Here is a 23,835-nt window from a genome sequence, read left to right as displayed (position 1 = left end):
CCTTTCCCTCCCTATCCTCATCAGAAAACATGTATTGTCATCTAGGGAGGGGAGAACCTGTTTGACCAAATTTAGAACCTATGGAGGGGGAAATTCCAAAATCTGAAAAAATGGTGATTGTCTAAGAGAAACAAGAGTTCCCAGCTGGCACACACCCTACATTTCATCATTTGTGGGACCTTATTAGGGTTCATAAATATGAAACAGGCACGCAATATTTTGCAAACAGTGTACATGTTTGAAGAGGACATTATCTGAGGCCACACCTGCACTAGGCTTTTGAGGGGGACTCGTTTAGCATACCCATAAGAACAGCCCTGCTGGATCAGGCCCAAGGCCCATCTAGTCCAGCATCCTGTTTCACACAGTGGCCCACCCATCCATTGCCACCTGTGCTGGTCCTCCACTTACACAGTTAGCAGTTGGGGCAGAAAGTAGTGCCTGTGTGAGATGTTAAAATTACAATTTGGAACCACTATATCATATATCTTATTTGTTGCTAGGTTTTAAAAACTATTATACAATGCTTTTTCAGGATAGGTGGTTTGGTTTTTAAATATGTAAGCCGCTTTGGGATGCGAACTATCAGGAAAGTGAGGTAAACTGGCTTTAAATACAAGAGAAGAAAAATCTTCTGTTCACACTCTGCGTAAGATGCTTGCAAAGCAAAGGTGGCACTTGGATGCTCTCTAGTGCAAGCCCCACTGAAATCAACTGCGGCTGCATGATCACACAGCAGTGCCTTTGCACTGCTCTTCCCTCCATTAGGTTTGAGCAAGAGAACGTTGCAATGGATTTGTGCCTCATGTTAATGAGCAAGAAAGGCCATTTGTATTTTCAATGCCATTTGTATTTTCCACTTCAGGCAGCAAAATATCTTGGGTCAGGCCTGTTGGCCTTGGCACCCACAACCTCTCTCATTCAGTTATTTACCATTTTTAGATGATTTCCCCCAACAAAACATGAAGCAAGAGAAATGCCCATGGATAAAGAGTTATGCTTTAATTAATAAAATGCTAATTTTTAAAAGATGCCTTTTTGCTCAGTTAGCAGGGGTAAAGCAACAACAGTTCACTCTTTCTTTAGGATTAGGCTATTGTAATGTAGGGTTCCCACATTAAAGCTTGCTAAATCTATCTCATTTGTTTCCCATCCTTCCTGTAAAGAGCTCAGTATAAGAGGTTTTCCTACCATTTATTCAAACTGGCTCATGTTGCAATGCCTTTAACAGTGGCTATATCTGCAGCATTTAGCACTTTTGGGTACAATAAAATGTGCTGGATTTACTCCAGGATGTTCAGGGAAAAGGCAAGGTGAGCTATCTGACAGCCAGGACTGGTGTCACAATTTATCCAAGTTGGGCAGCTACTGAGGACCCAGGGCCTATGCTGCCTTTTGACCGAGAGCCTTCATATGGTGATGGTGAGCAACTCTCTTGGGGCTTACCTAAGTACTGCTCGAAGGCAGTTTACTGAGGGCCTGCATCCAGCTCTGCTGATAGTCCCCTCATATGTTCAAAATTCCCTGCTGGCAGTAGAAGTAAAAGATCTGTGTTATCTTGCAATGGGCTTTACTAGATGACATCCAACTAGATGACATCCAAAGGCGACATTAGAATAGGCCTCCTGAGGACATGCAAATAGACTGTGTGTGCAGGATATTCCATATCATTATGGGAGCATGGAGGGAACACAGAATATGGTAATGAATGGAATTCAGCTTCCAGAACATCTCAGCTGACTTAAAAAAATATCCCTTATGTGTGCATTATAATTTATATTCTACTTTTCTACAATAGAATTGTACTCGAAGTGCCTACAAATAAAAATAGAACAGAAGTTAAAGTAAAGTAAAGTGTGCCATCAAGTCGATTTTGATTCCTGGTGCCCACAGAGCCCTGTGGTTTTCTTTGGTAGAATACAGGAGGGGTTTACCATTGCCTTCTCCCACGCAGTATGAGATTATGCCTTTCAGCATCTTCCTATATTGCTGCTGCCCGATATAGTTCCAGCAGGGATTCGAACCGGCAACCTTTTGCTTGTTAGTCAAGTATTTCCCCACTGTGCCACTTAAGGTGACTTAGAACAGAAATTACAGATACGTGAAATAAAATGTATAGCCATGAAAAACAGAACAGTAGCAGTAGCTTGAGACAATTCGAATTGGAAGACTGATCTAAGCAAAAGCAGTTTGCTGGAACAGGACAGTCTTCACTGCCTGCTGAAAGGTGAGCAGTGATGGGAACTGATGTACCCTATAGGGTATTCCATAGTCTGAAAACAATATCTAATTAAATATATTTGTGCACTGCCCCAAACTTCCATCTCTGGGCGGTTTACAGCAAAATGAAACAAATTACAACAAAAATTAAACCTTAAAACAATTTATAACCCCAAGTCAGGTTAAAAAGCTTGGGTGGATAAATGTGTCTTTAAAGACTTTTTTAATGTTGTCAGAGATGGGGGACTCATTCCAGCAGTCAGGGAGCGCATTCCAGCATCTCGGGGTAACATCAGCTCATCTGGTGACAACTGCAGACAAACCTCTCTGGATGATCTCAATGGGTGAAGAGGCTCGTAGAAAAGAAGACGTTCTGTTTAAAAATTCGATTTTTTAAAAATGCAGAGTAAGAGGAATTGTACATACTTCCAAACCAAGTGCTCTGCTTTACTTTTCCACATAATTAGTGAACCATTCACTTCAGGGAAAGTAAATGTGTGTGTCTGGATACTACTGGGATTGGGGCCTAAACCAGTTCCCTGCCTCTGATGACCCCCAGCTATTAAAAAACAAGCCACCTCTTCACTACATAATCTCACTCTTGGGACAAAATGATGGCAGTTAACATTCTGCAGACTCATATAGTTATTCACATATATTTAACATATGTAGAGTAGTACACTTCCAGTTTCTGTATCTAAGGGGGTCTGAACCCAGGTTCATGTGTAAAATGTACAGTCATTAATGCAAAAATTTGTACATTTGTACAGACTCTTATCCACCCACACAACAGGCAAAACCGGGCTAGGGAAGCCCAGCCTGGTTTTGCTGGCGCGTATGAACCTCCAGGAGCCACACAGCTCCCGCCGACGGCACAGCAGCAAACCGGCTTAAGGAGCCCGCCACTTAGCCTGGGTTTGGGGCGCTAGGACTCCCTTAAACCGTGTTTAGTGCTCGAGTGTCAGTGCTGCACGGCACCTACACGCAAGTAGCCTCCCAACCAGTGCCAGAAGGATCCCTATAAATGAGTTCCAGGGGCTAGGAGGATGCATCCCAGCCCCCAACCCTGCACGCCACCAGCAGAAGCCAGCAATTGTCTGGGTGGGCAATCCGCCTGCCCAGAAAGGAGCCCTCGATTGTGTGCCAGGGAGGTAAGCACTTAAGGCTTCCTTCCCTGCAGATCGGAGCCCTTGTCTGGCTGAACAGGTCTCTCTCTCTCTTTGGCTACATTCTGACATCATGCCAAACTATGGTTTATTTTTCCATCTAAACTTCAGCTTACAAACCATGGGGCTGCCAAGCTATGCTATCAAACCACAGTTTGAAGCTGGTTTTCAAACCAGTTTGCACTAACTGCGGTTTAATATTACATCAGAATTCACAAATCCTCCCCCGCATCGCAGACAGACGAAAGCTGAAATTCTCAGGATGCTGCTTACCATCAAATTCCACACCTGCTCAGTACAAGAATAGATTCCTAAAATACAGCACAGTCCATGGTCTCTCCATTCAAGCAACAACTCTTTGACTGAGCATGCCTTGAGGATGGCCGAGTTGTCCACTGCGCAGAATGTGTCAACCACTGCATGCAAAATTAGTTCAATCATTCTTCTACCCCGGATATTGAAAGGTGTGACACACCTGCAATGGAAGACCTGCAGAAGTGTAACCATGCCTGAGAAAGAATAAAAAATAAATCTGGCCAATGCACAGCCTTATTTGCTTAGGTGTTTTGGCTTCATACATCTTTATGTACAAAGGGTACCAGGGAAACACAGAACTTGGCCTCCCAAGACTAAATGGAGGAACAGGTTTGTTTCATGGGCAGGATCAAAGAGAACAGGATTTGTGAATGAGCCAACTAAGGCAACGTCACAGCCACCTGGGGCGAGAATGACGCCACCAGAGCAGATTAGCTCTTCGAAAATTACACCTCTTGTGGGTTATGAGCCCTTAAAAACGAGACTCGCAAGCCACTTTCTAATTCTTCGAAGAAACCATTAGCAGTGCTTAATGACTTTTTAAAGGCTCACGTGAGGTGCTCAGCTTTCACCTTAAGAAGATGAAAGCAACTGAGAGTCAGCTTTGACCACCTTTCTTGTTCTCCCCACAATGATTTTTAAAATCATTTTTTCCAAGGCTAACACGAGTGGCCAACTCCTTGCCTTCCTTTAACAGCTATATCACATTCAGAAAATCAGCCAGGGCAACTTTTAACATCATGGGGCTGCAGTGATTCTGAGTGTCAGAACCAAGCCAGGGCTGTGAGTGGCTGTACCAACATCTAGGCCGGAAGGGTTCTCCATCCCAGAGTCCTTGGGGTAAGTTGGTGGCAGTGTTAACTCTAACAGGGATTCCCAGATGTTGTTGACTACAACTCCCATAATCCCCCACCAAAGGCCATTGCAGCTGGGGGATGCTGGGAGATGTAGTGAACAACATCTGAGAATCCCTGTCAGAGGGAACGCTGGTTGGTGGCACTGCTCTGTTGTCCAAGCAAGGACAGATAGCCAGGTTCCCAGTATGTATACCAAGTGTAACCAGTCCAGAGGCTTTGTATTGCAAGGGCTGCTATTGTACACTCCTGTTCCTAATTAAGGCTCTGAGGCCTGAGCATAAGAAGGTAATTCACTAAGAGAGGTTCCATCCAAGGCCATGAATGTATTCCAATACATTGTGATCCTGCACATCTTCCAAGGGACTCAAGAAGGCACTTGGTAGGCACATGATATCTCCCCATTTTATCCTCACAAAAACCCTGTAAAGTAGGTTAGGCAGAATGAGAGTAACCGGCCCAAGGTGACCCAATGAGTTTCATGGCTGAGTGGGGATTTGAACCTGAATCTCCTAAGTCCTAGTCTGATACTCTAGTCACTACACCACACTGGCTCTCTTGGTATGGCACTTAGAGGTCACGGGGTTCCCTATTCAAGCTCCAGAATCCCTGACACATTCCCTTATCATCACTATACCTATTCCAGAGCTAATTCCTACCAGGTTCCAGTGCTACATTTTGATGACCCTCAGCATCATTATTATGCTTTTGGTCAGGACGTGCTCAGATCCCCTCATAGGTACACAACTGTGGCCCGTAATATATATTTTTTAATTATTATTTTTACATTTATATCCCCGCTCTTCCTCCAAGGAGCCCAGAGCGGTGTACTACATACTTGAGTTTCTCCTCACAACAACCCTGTGAAGTAGGTTAGGCTAAGAGAGAAGTGACTGGCCCAGAGTCACCCAGCTAGTATCATGGCTGAATGGGGATTTGAACTCGGGTCTCCCCAGTCCTAGTCCAGCACTCTAACCACTACAGCATGCTGGCTCATACTCTGCGCATACTCAGAGGTCTGCTGTTGGGGTTTAAAAAAATGTGTGCAGAGTTCTAAATTTATGCCCTTCTCCCTGCTAGCCCTTCAGGCAGGGCGAGTAACATTAATCATACTAATGACATACAATATAGTGTTCTACCCCCACTCACTTCCCCTCCCACCAGAGGAGTCAGAGAGTGGTAGAACAACACACACTCACACACATCAAACTCACTCCATGTCTCTGCTGCTCTTCCCAGCTCCACAAACCTGTCCTTCCTCCAGAACCTGCCTGGCTACCTAATAGCTGCAGCTCTCACTGCCACAGGAGCTCAGAATGAAGTGAGTTAAGAAGGTGTCTCTTTTCCAGCCAATGCCCTTGTTAGTACCAGGGGATACAGAACTGGCCATAGAGGGGAGAGGCATTATGGACCTGGGCTACAGTGCAGAGAAGGAGATTCTTGCGTCCTTCTGTTTACCCTCATGGCTAACAGCTTTGGAATAAGCTTCCTGTGAAATTAAGAGCATCTCCTCTGTTTGTTTTCAGGAAGAACCTCAAGACCCTCCTGTCCTCTCAGGCTTTTAATTTTTAGAATTAATTTTATTTTTTTAAAAAAAATAGCATATTTTTATACCGTCCAAAATGCAAGTTCTATGGGCGGTTTAATTTTAATAATTAATAATTTTAATAATTTAAACAAAACTTATTTTAATGATTTTATTTTATTGTTTTTATTATCATGTATTTTAATTTGTGACTTTTAAATATTTTAAATTTTGTACACCACCTAGAGATATACATATCAGGGAGTATAAAAATATGATAAATAAATAAAATAAATAATAGCAGCTGGGGGTTGATGCAAGTTAAAGAACTGGTGCAAGGGTGAAGGGTTACACTGTCTCCCCCCTGTGGACTCGATCCAATCCCCCCCCCCCGGTTGCTTTTTGAAAAAGGAAAAGACGTGGGGAGTTGTGATCCAGGCCTGCTGGCTGAGGAAACAGAGGAGTGGTTCATGAAACAACACAAAAGCCGGAGCCAATTTACCATGGGATGAACTGGCCCCGGTGAGTTGACTGCCATGGAAAACACCACCTCTGGAGGAAGTGGAGGACCTCTTCAGACAGGAAGAAGAGAGGAAGAGGGCGGAAGAACAACAAAAGAGAGAGGAAGAAGAAGAGCCAGCAGCTCCGCTCTGCCAGGAATCCCAAGATCCAGGGATGCACCCGAGGAAACATGCATCCCAGTGAAGGATTTCCAATGAGATGACTCCTTTGAATGGCCGTTAGCCTCAGGCGCCACTGAAGGTTGTGTGTTGGAGATGGGGTTCCAGTACATCGATGTTTTGCACCAACGACCCTAATGAGCACTAGGGGCACTGGAAGTAGAGGTAGCTAGTGAGGGTCTCCTTACCTGTCCCTGCTTGCATCTGCTCTATGACCCCTGCTTTGACTCCTCAGGTACTTCTTGTAGTGAATCAGTCCTCTTCCTTTCCTCTTAGAGAGAAGATGGAAACATCTCTCTCTCTCTCTCTCTCAGTCTCCCCCTATCTATTTATTATGTAACCTTTCGATAGAATTAGGTCTTTCCTATTCAAATGTAAGGGGAAAGGAAAGGTAGTGCTGTCAAGTCAGAGTTGACTCCTGGCAATCATAGAGCCATGTGATTTTCTTGGAAGAATACAGATGGGGTTTACCATTGCCATCTCCTGCGCAGTATGAGATGATGCCTTTCAGCACCTTCCTATATCGCTGTTGCCCGATATAGGAGTTCTCCATATTCTGGGAAACACACCAGCAGGAATTTGAACCAACAGCCTCCTGCTCTCTAGGCAGGTTGCTTCCCCACTGCACCATGTACTTCACCAATAAATCAATTTATTGTAGACTCTACAGTGATTTCCATGCATGTTCGTTAGCCATGAGACTTGCTGGGTGAGCCATGAGACTTGCTGGGTGACTCTGGGCCAGTCACTTCTCTCTCAGCCTAACCTACTTCACAGGGTTGTTGTGAGGAGAAACTACAGTATGTAGCACACCGCTCTGGGCTCCTTGGAGGAAGAGTGGGATATAAATGTGAAAATAAATAAATAGATAGATAGATAGATAGATAGATAGATAGATAGATAGCTGCAACAACTAAACTCTGCACTCTGTAACTAGAGTGGTAGCTTCCTTGGCACTTTGCTAAATAATCACACACCACAACAAAGTGAGAGCCGGAAAGTACCCCGTCTCTTGTATGGAACCTGGGCAATAAAGGAGTTTCAGTTCATTGTATCCTTGAGTTGTTCGTTCTGTTCTTTCTCTGTGCATTTGTTCCATGCTCCCTGGAGGTCCGCCAAGCCTATTTGACGCCGCATTGCCCCAGAGAGGCCATGTGACATCACAAGAGTTCCAATCACAGAACTTCCATGAAAAGTCTATTTATTATTATTTATTATTATTATTATTTTACACAGCCAGACAGGTGTTATTGACTGGTTTGTTTTATCCAGACATTGAGTCCTTCCCAAGGACCTGGGATGGCTGAATTTTATTGTCAATGTTGTTGCTGTTGTTATTATTATTATTATTAACAACATTATTATCAACAAAAGCTTCTCAAAGCGATTTACACAGTAATCAACCAACCAACCAACCAAGATTCCTTGTCCAATAGGAGCTCAAGATTGTTGTGTGTTTTTTTTAAAAGCAAGACACCAGCAAATAGCCACTATGCTGGAATGAGTTGGAACATTTACTCTCCCCCACCTATATATAAGAAAACCATCACTTAAAAGGTGCCTCTTTGCCCAGTTGGCAGGGGTGAAGCATGGCAGTTTCAAAGATAGAATGGGAGTTTCAAGACTAAGCCATATTAATTTGCTCACTAATATTCTTCCAAAAGGAAGCAGGGCACAAACAGCTTCCGAACATATACCCCCGGGTTGCTTGTGGTCTGCTACCACTTCAGCAATTATAATTTGCTACAAGGTCCAAGCTGTCTAGGAATCCAATGTGCCTAAAATATAATGTTCTGCGAGATTAGCTGGAACTGCAGATCTACTGAAGCAGACTTCCACTGCAACAAAGTCATGTTATTCTCCAAAGTCCTGAATCCACTGAACTCTCAAATGATCAAAAGCTTTAGCCTTTATTTTGGGTCTTGTTGGGTTATGTTCCAGCACTGTAGGTGCTTCCTACAGCTCCAAAGTGAGGGACAGCCAGAAAAGCATTAGTACTACAGTACAAACAAACAAACAAATAAAAGGCTGTGTACTTTCCTTCTGAGGGCAGTGAATTGAAGACCTATTAGATCTGGCTGATGAGGAGATAGAACAACCTATAATAGAACGGGTGCCTCAGATAAGTTTGACTGTATTTGGCAATTGTTCCTGAAGATGTATCCAAATTTAGCAAGCTGGTGTGGCTAATTAACTGGAAAATCCCCCGTTCAAATGTTGTCAGTGCCATAAATTCATTATTTGGCCTTCAGCAAGCCATTCCCTCTCTTAGCCTCCACTCCCCAGGGATGTGATATATTACATACAGTGGTCCCTCTACTTACGAAATTAATCCGTTCTGAATGCACATTTGTAAGTCGAAAAGTTCATAAGTCGAAAAGCGGTTTCCCATAGGAATGCATTGGGAACGGATTAATGCATTCCAGAGCCTAGAAAAAAGACCCAGACCCCCAGTAAGGCTTGCAAACTGCACAGGAACATTTCTTTTCAAGAATAAACAGGCAGTAAACAGGCAGGCAAGTCAACGAAACCGCATGTAAAATTCGTAAGTCGAGGAAACCCCATCTAAAAATTTGTAAGTCGAAAAAACCGCATCTAAAACCGGATCTAAAACTGCCATTTGTAACTCGAAAAATACTTATGTCGAGTAGTTCTTAAGTCGAGGGACCACTGTAGTTCTACCTTACATGGTGGTTGTAAGGATTACTGCAATATAAAGAATGTGAAGTAGTTAGTTGTTAGTTGTTTATTTACAATCTTAGAATGTGAAGTATTTTAGACCCTTGAAATAAAATGCTATGTATTAAAGTGTAACTGGAGCATTCCCAGACGGGGCTTTTAGCCTGCTTCTCCACCAGAATGGAGGATGTGCATTTGCACATCAGCCAGATTCACGCTTATGTCCATATGAGATATTGGGGAGCACTTCACACACAATTTGGGTTTTCCATTGTGCCTTAAAGCCTAGCCTGATTTATGTCTGGGGGGTGGGGGTGGAATCCACTTTTTGCGTAGGGCTTTTGGGGCAAATTCAAACTCGCAGTAAAGCCTCGCAGTAAACCTGAGGTAAAGCCTGCTGTCTGGGAAAGCTCCTGGCTGGGAGCTTATTGACATGCAGGGCTTTTTTTGTTGTTGTTCTGTCCCTTTGAGTAATATTTTGTGGGATGGATGGATGGGTAATTGAGGTGGGAGCAGACAGGTAGATATACTAGAAGGTGATTTATTTTATATGTCTGTGCATTGTTTGCATCTTCTCTGAAGATGTTAATACACCTTTAATAACAAAAGAAAAAGAAGCCATGGACTTCTTATTGGGACAGGATATGATGCAAGCAATGGGTGTTTTCTTATGAATCACACAAAAATGAGAGAGTTGCAGAATACCTAAGAAAGATGGCAGAGAGGAAAAGAGCCAGGTCAGACGCCAACAGAAACCAGGACATTAAAGTCATACTGTATCTGCATACGCTGTTGAGCTGGAATTCATTACCACCTTTGATCCTATTGTACTTAGGTCAGCCATTTGTTTTTAGGTAGTCATATTATCCTCCTTGCTAAGCTAATTTGTCACCAGTGGCTACTGTTGGAAGTGGAACATCTGAGTTCTTCTTCTATACATTTGGGCTGTACATAAGACATATGACACACCAACTGCTATCTTTTGTATTTCATGGCCCCTGCATCCTACTATTTACCAGCCTTTTTCTTCTTCTCCCATATGTTTTATGTTTGCCAGCTTAGGATACCACTTTGTGCATCTGACAGAATGGGCTCTGGACTGTAAGATGTATGCCCCACTAATAGCATCTATATACATAATTATCTAAGGTGTACCCATGGCTAATCCTGTGTGTGGCAGATCTTGTAAGAGGCTGCTGTTGTGTGAATTAGATAACGAAACAAGATGAACAAGATCTCAGGAAGGGGGAGAGAGAGAGAAGGGAGGGGAAGAAGTACAGAGGGGAAGTGTGAGTGGAGGAGAGAGAGAAAGAAGGGAGGGGAAGAGAGAAAGAAGGAAGGGTGAGGGATGGGCCTGAACCCGTCAGCAGCTTGAGGGGAATGAGTAACCATGGCAGTGCCTACTGGCAGCAAGCAAGAGCCCAGCCAACCATTGCTGCTGTTTGGGACCCCTGAGGCCATTGATGGAAGGAGGCAGGCAGGCAAGGGACGGGAATGGGGATAGGCATGCCAGTGGTGGCAGTGAGGAAGGGCCCAGTCAACTACTGCTGCTGCTGCTCCTGTAGGGAGGAGTAGGAGTGGGGCTCAGGTGAGGGTGGGGAGGTCTCTGGGGATAGGGGTCTGCAGCTTGGCCAATAGGCACCAGCAGCACTGCAGCCATGACCAAGAGGGGTGAAGGGGATGGAGTAAAGGGGTGGAGGAGTGAGCAAGAGTGGTGAGGGGGATGGAAGCAACCAGATGAAGGAGGAGGAGCAGGAGTGTAGCTCACATGAGGGTGGAGAGATCTTTGAGGTGAGGGGGGCTGTGGCAGGGGGTGAGGGGAGCAATCAAGTACTAGCACGCAGATGCTCTGTGCAGGTTAAGCTAGTTAGTCATGAAGGCACCACATAATTCTTTGTTGTTACTTATTTCAAAGGCCATCTGTCTCTTCCACTTGGGGTGAATTAGTTGGGTTTTATATCATTTTTATTGAGAATGTTAGTGGCTCACTCACTGATATCTCCAAAGTCCATTCCCATCTTCTTTAGTTGCAGTTACTCTGCAGCCAATCCTACACAGACACACACAATAAGAAATGGTTCTCAGGGTAGCTGCCTGTGCTTGTAGGAACAGCTGATCTTGCAGAGAGCTTTCCTCTGTTCCATTCAGCTTAGTAGGCAATCAGTTTACGCCCTAAGGGAATGGGATTTCAAATGCCCCAAAGTGAAATCCAGTCAGCAGAATCAATGCCATACCTGCTAGTTCCTAGGCTCCTTTCTCTGACTCCTTTCTCCTTTCTCGTCTCCCCTATGAAGCATGTCAAATAGATAACCAGCAAAACTAAATCAAGAGTTATAAACTCAGCATTGATTCAAATCAAATATCTACATTATGTTAAAGGCAACCCCCCCAAAAAACCCCCAAACCCCATAATGTCCCTCACTATCATTTGTTAAAGTTGAAAAACAGTTTGAGATGCTTTTATGTTCTGCTGAATCATGTAATATTTGTAGTTTGCCTCATTCTATCTGTACTGTACCAGAGGGCATTGAATTTAGTAAACTACTGTTGCTAAATAAATGTTGAACAACTGCAACAGCAACAAGTTGAGGAACTATACACACTAGGGGTGTGCAATTCGGGATTTCGGGTGATTCGGCTCGGACCCGAACCGAATCACCCCTGTTCTGTTTTGTGCCCGAATCTGGGTCACCCGAATCACCCTTGATTCAGTTCGGATTCGGATTTAATCCGAATCCGAATCCGAATCGATTCGGGGGGGTAAAAAGGGGCCCAGGGGCAAAATTTTGGGGTGGGGTGGTAGTGCCCAATGGGTAGAGTCTACCACCCCAATTTCAGGGGGATTGGGCAAAATCCTGATTTTTGGTGAATTTTTAAAGTTTTAGTGACTTTGGGGCAGTTCGGGGGCATAGCATGGGATCTGGGCAAAAGGAGTGGGGTGCGGTGGTAGTGCCTAATGGGTGCAGGCTACCACCCCAATTTCAGGGGGATTGGGCCAAGGGCTGATTTTTGGTAAATTTCTGAAAATTTCATGTCTTTGGGGCAGATTGGGGAATATTGGGGCAGAAAGTGGGGCCTGGGGCAGAATAGTGGGGTGGGGTGGTAGTGCCTAATGGGTGGAGGCTACCACCCCAATTTCAGGGGGTTTGGACAAAGGGCTGATTTTTTGAGAATTTTTGAAGTTTTAGTGACTTTGGGGCAGTTTGGGGGCAGAAAGTGGATCTGCCCCAAAATAGTGGGGTGGGGTGGTAGTGCCTAATGGGTGGAGGCTACCACCCCCATTTCAGGGGGATTGGGCAGAGGGCTGATTTTTTGAGAATTTTTGAAGTTTGGGTGTCTTTGGGGCAGATTGGGGGCAGAAAGTGGATCTGCCCCAAAGGAGTGGGGTGGGCTGGTAGATAGTGCCTAATGGCTGGAGGCTACCACCCATCCCCAATTTAAGAGTGATTGGGCAGAGGGGGGAATTTTGGTGAATTTATTTGTATGAGGTTTGTCTTCATAAGGTGAAGTGTGCTAAACTGATTACTTCCTCATATTATTCATAGTACAGGAAAGTGTGAAAAAGTGAAAGTGGGGTCATGAGAGTTGTTTAATTGAAAAAAATCTCATTTGCTATGATAGAATTAGAATTCACACCTCAGAAAAAACTTCTGAGGTGTGAATTCTCATTCTATCATAGCAAATGAGATATTTTTCAATTAAACAACTCTCATGACCCCACTTTCACTTTTTCACACTTTCCTGTACTATGAATAATATGAGGAAGTAATCAGTTTAGCACACTTCACCTTATGAAGACAAACCTCATAAAAATAAATTCACCAAAATTCCCCCCTCTGCCCAATCAGTCTTAAATTGGGGATGGGTGGTAGCCTCCAGCCATTAGGCACTATCTACCAGCCCACCCCACTCCTTTGGGGCAGATCCACTTTCTGCCCCCAATCTGCCCCAAAGACACCCAAACTTCAAAAATTCTCAAAAAATCAGCCCTTTGTCCAAACCCCCTGAAATTGGGGTGGTAGCCTCCACCCATTAGGCACTACCACCCCACCCCACTATTCTGCCCCAGCCCCCACTTTCTGCCCCAATATTCCCCAATCTGCCCCAAAGACATGAAATTTTCAGAAATTTACCAAAAATCAGCCCTTGGCCCAATCCCCCTGAAATTGGGGTGGTAGCCTGCACCCATTAGGCACTACCACCCCACCCCACTCCTTTTGCCCAGATCCCATGCTATGCCCCCGAACTGCCCCAAAGTCACTAAAACTTTAAAAATTCACCCAAAATCAACCGTGAACCGAATCACCCGAATTTTTCATGCCCGAAATTCGGGTGATTCGGCTCGTGCCCGAAAAATATCGGGGGACATTGGGGGTGATTCGGTTCGGCCCCGAATCACCCGAAATTGTTCGTTTCGGGCACAGATCGTTCTGTGCCCGAAATTTTTTGCACATCCCTAATACACACATACTTGGGAGTAAGCCTCCCAGAGCACAGTAGATCTGAATAAACCACATATTGGATTGGATTGTGTTTTCCGAAGAGGCTCAGTTTTCATCTGGTAGATGAAAGTTGGAGGAAGAAACATCAATAACCTGCGCTACGCTGATGACACCACCTTGATAGCTGAGAATGTGGATGATCTTTCATTAATTTCTAGTAATGAAAGTCAAGGAGCACAGTGAAAAAATGAGACTAGGACTAAATGTAAAGAAGACTAAACTAATGACAATGGGTACAGCAACCAGCCTCAGAACTGATAATGAAGACACTGAAGTGGTGGGTAGCTTCTGCCTTTTAGGATCGACCATCAACAGTAAAGGATCCAGCAGTCAAGAAACATGCTGCAGACTAGCACTTGGTAGGGCTGCAGTTAAGGCCTTAGAAAGGATATTTAGATGCCGTGACATGTCTATACCTACAAAGATGAGAATTGTTTTGACGATGGTTTTTCCCGTGACACTCTATGGATGCGAAAGCTGGCCTTTGAAGAAGCAAGATAGAAAAAGTATTGACACTTTTGAACTTTGGTGCTGAAGAAGACTTTTGAGGATACCATGGACAGCCAGGAGCTTTTTCACACGTGGCTCTATGCCTTAGGGTTTCTGAAGAGCGAATCTGCTTCACAGCAGATCTGAAGGATTAAGATGGACCATTCGCATAGGCATCAGCACTTCCATCAACACCTTCGAAGAAAGAAGAAGCCCCGGAGTTCATTTTCAAAAGCTGCTGGAAATAGATAATTTTTTTACCCTGGACATAACTCGGGCTAAGCCAGAATTCGCAACCTCCCTTCAGAGAAAAACAAAGCCCTATCTGTCCTGGTCTCTGATAGCCCACCACGGGGAGGTCGGGTTAAATCCAGCGAATATGTGAGCCCTGTCTGTAAAACCTCCTGGAAAACAAACAAATGGGTCATAGAACAAATCAATCCAGAATTTTCACTTGAGGCACAAATGACCAGGCTCAAACTATCATACTTCAGACACATTATGCGAAAACCCAGTTCCCTTTAGAAGTCCATAATGCTGGGAAAAGTTGAAGGAAAGAGAAAAAGAGGACAACCAGCAGCAAGGTGGATGGACTCAAACGCAACAGAAACAAATGCACCACTGAGAGACCTTAAAGGCGAAGTTGAAGACAGATCATCCTGGAGAGAACCTATCTATGTGGTCACTTAGAGTCGGCACTGACTTGATGGCACTAATCAATCAATCAATCAATCAATCAATCAGAATAGCTCTCACAAAGCTAGTTTTGGCTACTTTAATTAACTTGGCAAGGATATCTATTTTGACCTAGCAGCTCAGTACTCAAAAACTTTACCTTGCTTATCTGATTACTTTGTGCACTTTGCAGAAGCTCAGTTCAAGAGGGAGATTTCATTTGATCTAGTAGTACAAGTTTTGAAAACTATGATAGATATAAGAGGAGTCAAAACATTCTGCATTTCCCGTTTTAAGAGGCCAAACTACAAGTCTTCCTATGCATTTTGTGTGTATAATCTTGTATTTATTTATTTTATAGTTAAATTTCTATACTGCTTTTCATTAAAACAATCTCAAGGCAGTTCACACAAATTAAAACAAGACAATAGAAATTACACAATTAAAATATTAAGCTAGAATATAAAAATACAGATCTGATTAAAATTATTTTTAAGTACAATATAATCATAAAAAATACAAAGAAGCAGCAGTAGAGACAAACATATAAAAGCCTTGTGCTGGTCTTTGATTGTAATAAAGATGATTGATTGATTGATTGATTGATTGATATAAAAGCCTGGATAAAAAGCCAAGATTTTACACTCTTTCTAAAAATGTCTTTTGAAAGATGAGCTCTTGCAATGGGCTCCATCAATGTCACTGTTGTTGGTCTGAATTAGTAGCACAGTTCTTGCAAGCATATCTCATGCATCTTAATTGTCGGTAACATTATTTAGGAAGCTTTAATGAAGGAATAAATAATTTGTAGCCCATTAGGTGAAATCTGCCAAAAGAAATGCAAACTACAAAGGAGGTGGTAGATGAAATTCAAAAGCTTCAGGGAGATTCATCAGCAATAATAAACAGCAGTGCATTGCCTAAAGGAGTGAAAGTTGGTATGCAATGAAGACAAATATTTTTCATGCCGCATTAGAAGAAAGAAACTCACGTGTATCAGATTACTCCTACAGCAAGTGACTAAAAATGTCTACCAACTATTGCAATTAAAAATATAGCAATCCAGAAGTTGGCAATTCTCATTTTAGAATGGTGGTACTCCTAACAGAAATGATGATTAGAACTTCCTTGATAAAAGGCAGAAACAATACTTGAGATGGGGTGTGGGGAGTCCTGATCGAACAGAAAGATTGGGTGGGAGACTGGACATTCCCAGATTTGGGAAATGAGACTAATTCTGGATTTTAAAAACTTTTTTGTTGCAAGTACCACTTCTGCAAATACCACAGCCTCCAAGGATGGCTGCTGTGCACAGGAGTGGGCAATTTCTTCCACAGTTGCCCCTGCAAATAGAGAGGTGTCTTTAGTTGTTGCTTCCTAATATCACCTCTGCTCTGCACCCTTCTTCCCTCCTTATCAGACTTCATCTCTTTTGAAAGGCTGAACTCCAACAGCCTTGCCCTTTATTCCTGGTGGAATCAGGCCAGGCAGAGCAGCACCAGGCAGTTCCCATGGCAGAGGGCGCAAAATACCACCTGCTGTACTGAGATGTACCACCAGGGAGTTATTCACACATGCCTTCATGCCTCAGAGTATCTGAAGAGTTAATCTGCTTCACAGCAGATTCACAAGATGTTTAATTTGGGGGATTAAATTGACAGTTCACATAGCTGTCAGCTCCTCCCCACACTCCCTGGCAGATCTTTTTCCTGCACGTTCCCACCTACTTGCTCCGGGTTTTTCCTCCAACCAATCATAAATCACACCACAGAGGAAGAGGCAAGAGAGTGGTTTGTGTGTGTGTTTTTAGATTAACAGCTAAGAGCGGAAGGATGGCATGAGGAGTTGCCAAGCTGGATCAAAGAGCAGGACGCTTAACCCTTGCCTTTGTGAGTGACTGCCTTCATCACCTCATGTCCCCGCCCCCCACACACACACCTAATGGAATCAGTTCAGACATAAAAGGGCTCAGGTTTCATCCATTCTGCATATCTTAAGCCTATGTAAAACATAGGAAGACACACATTTTGCAGTTTGTGCTTGTGTTTAACTCAGGAATTTCTCCCTCCCGCTCCCCTTCTGGACTCCCTCCACAGAGTATCACCAATCTGCAACAACATCTCCCCACTCCCAGCATTTGCAATTGCAAACCACTTAGAGCAAACCATACCCAAAACAGCTGTCAGACTCCCCTTCATTGAGTTTTGAAAAACGCCAATTTACTGGCATGACCACCTCACACGTAACAGAGAAACGGTGGGGCAAAACAGAAGCCCCATTTTTCCGCACCCACCCCACCCCAAGCCTCTGAAACTAGAGGGGGTTTTTAAGCCGGACTAGTACTATAGCTTCTGTGTTGCTGAAGGACAGACAGTGGACTTCCGGGATGCCTAGCAAATATTACTAGAAGGGAAACAAATAGCCATGGCTTCTGTATTACCTAGCATTCACTAGTAAAAGGGACGAAGAAACAGAGAACAGCACTCAGTTTCTGATACAGAAATTACCATTAAGGGATGGATGGAGGGTCCTTTGAGTTGCCTAGCAACTACACAGGAGAGGAACAGAACACTACAACGGCGTGATTCACATACGATATATATGATTCTTTATACTAGATTACTAAGCATCTTTCACACCCGGCTTTTAATTTGCATCTCCTCCAGAATGGAGGTGTACATTCACATATCAGCCAAATTCACCCCAAAGTCCCTGCTGAGCTATAAGGGAGCACTTTACACACAAATCAGGTTTTTCACCATGCTTTAGAGAGAGTAGCCTGATTCCACTTTTTGCGTCAGTTTTTTGAGGCAACTTTGAGCTCACAGTAAAGCCTCTCAGAAAACCTGAAATAAAGCCTGCTGTCTGGGAAAACTCTTGGCAGTTGAATGTGCAAATATGGGGTACTTTCAGGTGTGCTCCTTGTAGCACCAGCCAGTCGTTGCTTTTCCACTGTGAGCAGCAAGTGGAACTGTATTGCTGCTTCCACAGTGCAGTAAACATATCATGTTTTGGGGACACAGAAGACTCTCCCTTCCCCTTTTATCCCTCCTATTTCTGTTGTGGACTGTTGCATCTGGGCATTGCCTCTCAAAGACAGAAAGGTAGAGCTTACAATAGTCTACACATGTGATCATTATGCTGCTGTGGGAGGTGATATATAGGTATGAAATAGCTAATTTAGGATAAGTCAAAGGATTAATATAAGATTTCGAATAAGATTGAAATGGAGCATGACATAGGATGGCAAAAAGACAAGCCTGCTGGCAGACAAGGATTAAAAGTAATGCAAGAATATTGATGGAGACACTGCGGTATGAGCAAATGGCATAGAAACAGAAGGTGTGGTGGTTAATACCCCCCAAACAGTGGGCAACACTAGATATGAGATAACAAAGACAATACCATTGGTTCTGAAGAGTCAGCAAGAATGGAATAAAGTCAACTCTGACCAAAAATAATAAAATAATAATAATAATGAAGTCAGCAAATTGGCATAAAGCTGACCAAGGCCAGCTTTATGCTTTTAGTGAGTTAGGGTATCAAGTTTTGCAGATATGGGTGAAAGGTCGGATGATGGCCATAAAACCAGCCCCCAATTCCTAATCAAGTGGAACACGAGACTGAAAGGCAAGTGAGAAGCCCTGTTCTGGCATTAATTTTTCCTTATGGATACTGTCCTCGAATACAGTATCCAGAAGAGCACACCTGGAAGCCCCCTCTCCATGCTGATGTACTCTAAAACTCCACCCCTGCTGTCTGAGGAGACAAACACTGTATTTGGGGAGGCATTCACCCTGTAATTACAATGAATTTCTCCCTAAGTACAGCATTTGTCTCCTCAGACAAATGCTTTACTCGAGTGCAGGGTGCTTTCCACATTAGCCACTCAACAGCGGCAAAATGCTTCCATTCAAAATGTAAATAGCAAAGCACCCAGCAAGGTGAGCAGTCTTGTGAAAACTAACAACCCGAAAGAACAGCAACCTTTTTACACCAGATATACGTTTTCTCAATAAATCACAAGAGATCTGTGTACGGCTACCCCAGTGACCAAGTGACTCTGGATGACTGGCTAATGCAATCCAGGCTGGAGTCAGTCATAAGGGCCGCTGTTTTGGCCATCTTATTGATGCCCTGGAAAAGCTTGGTGTTTTCAGGTGGAACAAGAGCTACGGGTTCCTTGACCCAGAGAAAAGAGGTGTGGGCAAAAACAGAGTTCTGGTGGTGGCTACCCTAATGGTTGTTGCAGAGGCCTCTTGAACCTTCTTTAAAAGAGAATCGCATTTCCTGTCCTCCTGAGTTTTTAACTGCACTTGTCCTTCAGTATTGATAATGGAACCAGACACCATTTGTGAAACATAGATGGAAAAGGTACTGTGGCAGTGGCATTGGAGCTTGAAGGGAACAGTGAAGGAGAGGGCTCAGCCGCCTCAGAAGGCGCTACATCATTAATGGTCCTCTTAGCTTTTGAGAGGAGGACATCAAAATCTGAAGAAGAGAAGAGTATCAAAGAGATAGGGGCTGTAATTTCTTCATCAGCTAACTCCCCATCCTCTTTATTGGAATCAATAGGTGCCACTGGGTCTTCTGTCCCTGAAGGAGAGGACTCAGAGCCAGAAACAGATTGGTTGGGTCTGGCTGGAGGTGGAGGGGTGGGGGTGGGAGCTGGGCAGGGAAGAGGAGCAGTAGGAGCAGGAGCGACCTGAGGAGGTATGGGTGCCAAAGGTACAGGCGTAGGAGCTGCAGGAATGGCAGGGTTAGGAGGAGGGAGGGGTGGCTGAGCAGGAGCGGGAAGATTTGGCTCGCCTTTAGGCCGTTTGGGCACTGGATGTTCTTCAGGAGAAGAAGAGCAATAGGATCTCCTCTTACGTTTTGGAAAAAATCTAGGAGCAAACAACCCCCTTTTTGAGATCAGAATAGTGTGCCTGCGTGGGTTTGAATCCGGGGACGATGAGGAGAGCCTCCCCATTTCTTACAACTTTTAAAAGGGCAGTCAAGACTCGTTTGTTCACCCAGGCTTTTAATAAGATTGTTTTAATTGTGTTTTAATTGTATCGTAATAGTTTTAACTTTTTAAATTTTAATTGTTTAAATATGTTAATCTTTTTATTGGTTGTTTTTATTGTCCTGTAAACTGCCCAGAGAACTTGCATTTTGGGCGGTATAGAAATATACTAAATAAATAATAATAAATAATCATGTGGAGGGGGCCCAAGGGCACTGGACCAGCAGGCGGGATCAGGACAACGGGCACAGGATTAATCGGGTTCTCAATTGGAGCCGCATGTGGCTCAGGCGCATGAGGCACAAGGCATTCCCGTTTTAAAAACTCATTCAGCCAAACCATGATATGAGGAGCAAAGCGGGTGCAGGGCTGGGTGGGTAGAAACACTTACTGGCCCAGGGATGATCGGCACCAAATAAGGCGAAACCTCTGGTGGAAGTCTGGAGGGAACGGAGGGTAATGCTGGCTCTGAAGGCAGTGCGGAGGGAATGATGCTCTGAGCTTTCCTTACTGGGAGGAGACGCATGCTTGCGCTTCTTCTTCTTAATCAGGGACTGATACCCACAATGTCTGGCCTTTTGGCGAGCTTTTTTAGAAGGTTGTTCCATAGCCAGTGCCTCTGGGGGCAAAATGGCGGGCACGGCGGGCGCAGGAGCAGCTGGTACAGCCTGTTTTGGGGGTGCAGCCGCAGTGAGCTACCCAGGTCCTGCGGCAGCTGTGAGCCCTCGGAAAGGGAGCCCCAAAGGAGCTCTCCGGAATGAGCCAGCTCCATAGAGTAAAAAGGGGATCAAGTAAAAGAAAAAGGAATTTTAGTAAATCCAATCAAATTAGAACTGAAAAAGGTAAAGTTCTGAAAATGTAATTTGGAGTCCAAATCTAAAAGCAGCTCCCGTCCCACCCTCGCACAATCCAAATAGTGGGAGGTGGAAGAAGATAGAGTGAAAAAACAGATAGCAAATATTGAGAAATTTAGGAGCTCTCTCCCAGACCTGTAAGCTCAAGCAAGACAGAACTGGAACTGGAGCTAGGATGCCCCATCAGGAAATTAACGTTATGTGATCCAGTTCTGTCTCGAGCATGCTCAGTACACAACCCTATCTGATGAGCTCCAACACAGGGGATAACAGACTCTACACACATAATACAAGTGCACACGTGTAGGGTCTATACATAACATTGCACAATCAGAGTCCCCAGTCACAAGTGCAAACCCTATGTGTGTATAGCTGTGTATGCCTGGGCCTGTTCTCACCTTCAGCTTTCAGCACAGCGGTGGGGCCTATCAGTGATATTCTTCTCCTCTTTGTGTTCACTCCACGTCTGGATCTAAATGTGAAAAGATGGCAGCCTCATGGTGGCCTAGCAACCACCACTAGAGGGGGAGCAAAACATTTCTATGGCTTCTCAGCTGCCTAACAGCACAAGTACTAGATCAGAGAGAGAGAGAGAACCAGCACTTCTCTGTTGCCTCACAAACTAAACAGCACTATGTGTTGCCTACAACTAAAAGAGGGGTCATGTTTAGGGTTGGCAACTCTTTCTGAAGCTATTTTTTCCTCCATGCTTTTCAAAATATCAAGCAACAAAAATCTTGATGGTTACCTGGAGATTGATGCCAATTCCTGGAGATTTCCGGCCAATCCTGGAGGGCTGGCAACCCAAGCGCCACAAAATCTTGGGTGTCGACCAGCAACCACCACTAGAAAATAAACAAGTGTTAAAGCTCCCATATGTGCTATAGAAAACATCAGATCTCATCCCAAAAATTGCTGAACAAAGTTAATTTTGATAAATCATCATCATTATCATCACCATCACCACCAAATGTTCTATGTTTTTTCTTCTGCGTTCTGAAGAAAGTATTTGCTGAGACACCATTAGTGCTTTTGGAGCTGTGGTTTTGGCTTTTTGATTCACATCTCTGAAGTCAATTTAATGCATCTTCCAAGGGTTTTATTGGCATTTCCAGGGCCAATCTGTGGGTTTTAATAACAACTCGAGAGGGATTTACCACCTCCCCAATGGAAGGATATAATCTTTCAGCTGTTGGTCAAATGCTGGAGAGGCTGGAAAGGTGGTGTTGCCAAAACAATACTGGAATGTTTGGGAATCATTAATGGAACCTCAAGACAAGTTTGAGAAGCGATGAGAATATTCTGAGCCAGAAAAGGATTAAAGGACTTGGGCAAGGTTGTCTAGGAAATCACTAACAGGGACTGGGAACTCAAGTCACATGGCCCACTATCTAGTCCAAATTCCCCGCACCACTGCTCCCCTGACCTCCACTTTGGATCCTGACAATCCTAATTGAGATCTTAACCAAAACACATTAGAGGCATACACTCAGATTCACTTAACATGGTTACTTTAACCATCCATTTACGATGCATCTCCTCTGAGATGGTTAAAGTGTGATATTTTAAAGTAGTTTTATTTCCCAGCTTTTTCAGTGTACATATGTTATGATTCATATCTGGATTAGCAAATAAATGCAAGAACATATTTAAGTTCTTCATTGGAACTAAATGTTCCGGTAGCCAGTGGCGTCTCCCATCTACCCTAAGTGTGACTCCTTAACTAATTCCTTATGCTTGTATGAAGCTTTGGCTGAAGCTGAATACTCTACATACACAGTCCCCTGGCACCATGAGGAGGCAACCATTCCCCCCCCCCCCCCCGTGCAGGGCTGCACTTTGCCCAGCACCAGGTACAATTTTAAGGTAAACTTAGCTCTCTTGAGACCCTACACCATCTTGGAAAACATGCACTGATTTCTGGGAAGTGTCACCCTTCCCAGCACTGTCCTCACAGAGCTCTTAAGAGAGGGCTCCGTTTCTCGTAAAGAGGCTTCCCAACACTGAGAAAAGTTAAGTACCATGTGGAGGTTAGCACAGTGGGAAATAGTTTTCACATTGAAGGTTTTTTGCCCAAGTGACCCTTGCTTGAAAAATAATGAAGATAACTGTTTTAGTTATTCCAGATTCACTAACATGGAGTAAGGTAAAGTGTGCCATCAAGTCGATTTCGACTCCTGGTGCCCACTGAGCCCTGTGGTTTTCTTTTGATAGAATCCAGGAAGGGTTTACCATTGCCTCCTCCCACGCAGTATGAGATGATGCCTTTCAGCATCTTCCTGTATTGCTGCTGCCCGATATAGTACCAGCGGGGATTCGAACCGGCAACCTTCTGCTTGTTAGTCAAGCATTTCCCCGCTGTGCCACTTAAAGTGGTTCAATATGGAGTACAATCTCAAATTAACTTGTAAGTATGTTCTAAAAGCTACAGCTAATTGTTGTGATTGTGATGGGGTAGATAAAAACTGCTAAAAGGTAACTAATTTGTTTTATCTGATCTAGGATATGTACCTTTTGGTTTCTATTCTAACCCACCAGATGCCAAATCTGCCATGCATGTCCTAACTACCATACACCAACCACTTTCAGTGCAATCCTGTGCATATTTACTCAACGTTCAATCCTTGTTCAATACTTCTTAATCCTGGGTAAGTGTGCATATGATTGCATTTTAACTTGCTAATAAAAGGTCTGAATTCAAACATGAACAGTGTGATAGCCAAGTTTGCAGATGACACCGAAGTATTCAGGATGATGAAATACAAAGTCAGCTGTCAAGAACTCCCGATAGATCTCTCCAAATCAATGGGAAATGAAATGGCAAATGAAATTCACTGTAACTACAAAGGGATGCACGTGTGGGTGAGG

General features: G+C 43.9%; 1 protein-coding gene across 8 annotated transcripts in view; it reads right to left on the bottom strand.

Moving 5' to 3' along the window:
* The window catches only part of SP6 (Sp6 transcription factor), a 123,858-nt gene that overhangs the window by 60,856 nt on the left and 39,167 nt on the right, over positions 1-23,835 (bottom strand). For 6 of the 8 annotated variants that reach the window (XR_008310585.1, XM_053266568.1, XM_053266571.1 and 3 more), the window contains one exon: positions 21,716-21,812. The gene's annotated coding sequence lies outside the window, so the exon portion shown is untranslated. Of the gene's footprint in view, positions 1-2,143; positions 2,594-3,659; positions 3,862-21,365; positions 21,440-21,715; positions 21,813-23,835 lie in introns of those variants that run through there. The other 2 variants (XR_008310582.1, XR_008310583.1) reach the window with 2 other exon arrangements.

Source organism: Hemicordylus capensis, chromosome 6 (assembly GCF_027244095.1).
Source record: "Hemicordylus capensis ecotype Gifberg chromosome 6, rHemCap1.1.pri, whole genome shotgun sequence".
NCBI classification, from domain to species: Eukaryota; Metazoa; Chordata; class Lepidosauria; order Squamata; family Cordylidae; genus Hemicordylus; species Hemicordylus capensis.
This window is presented reverse-complemented; position numbering and strand designations above follow the sequence as displayed.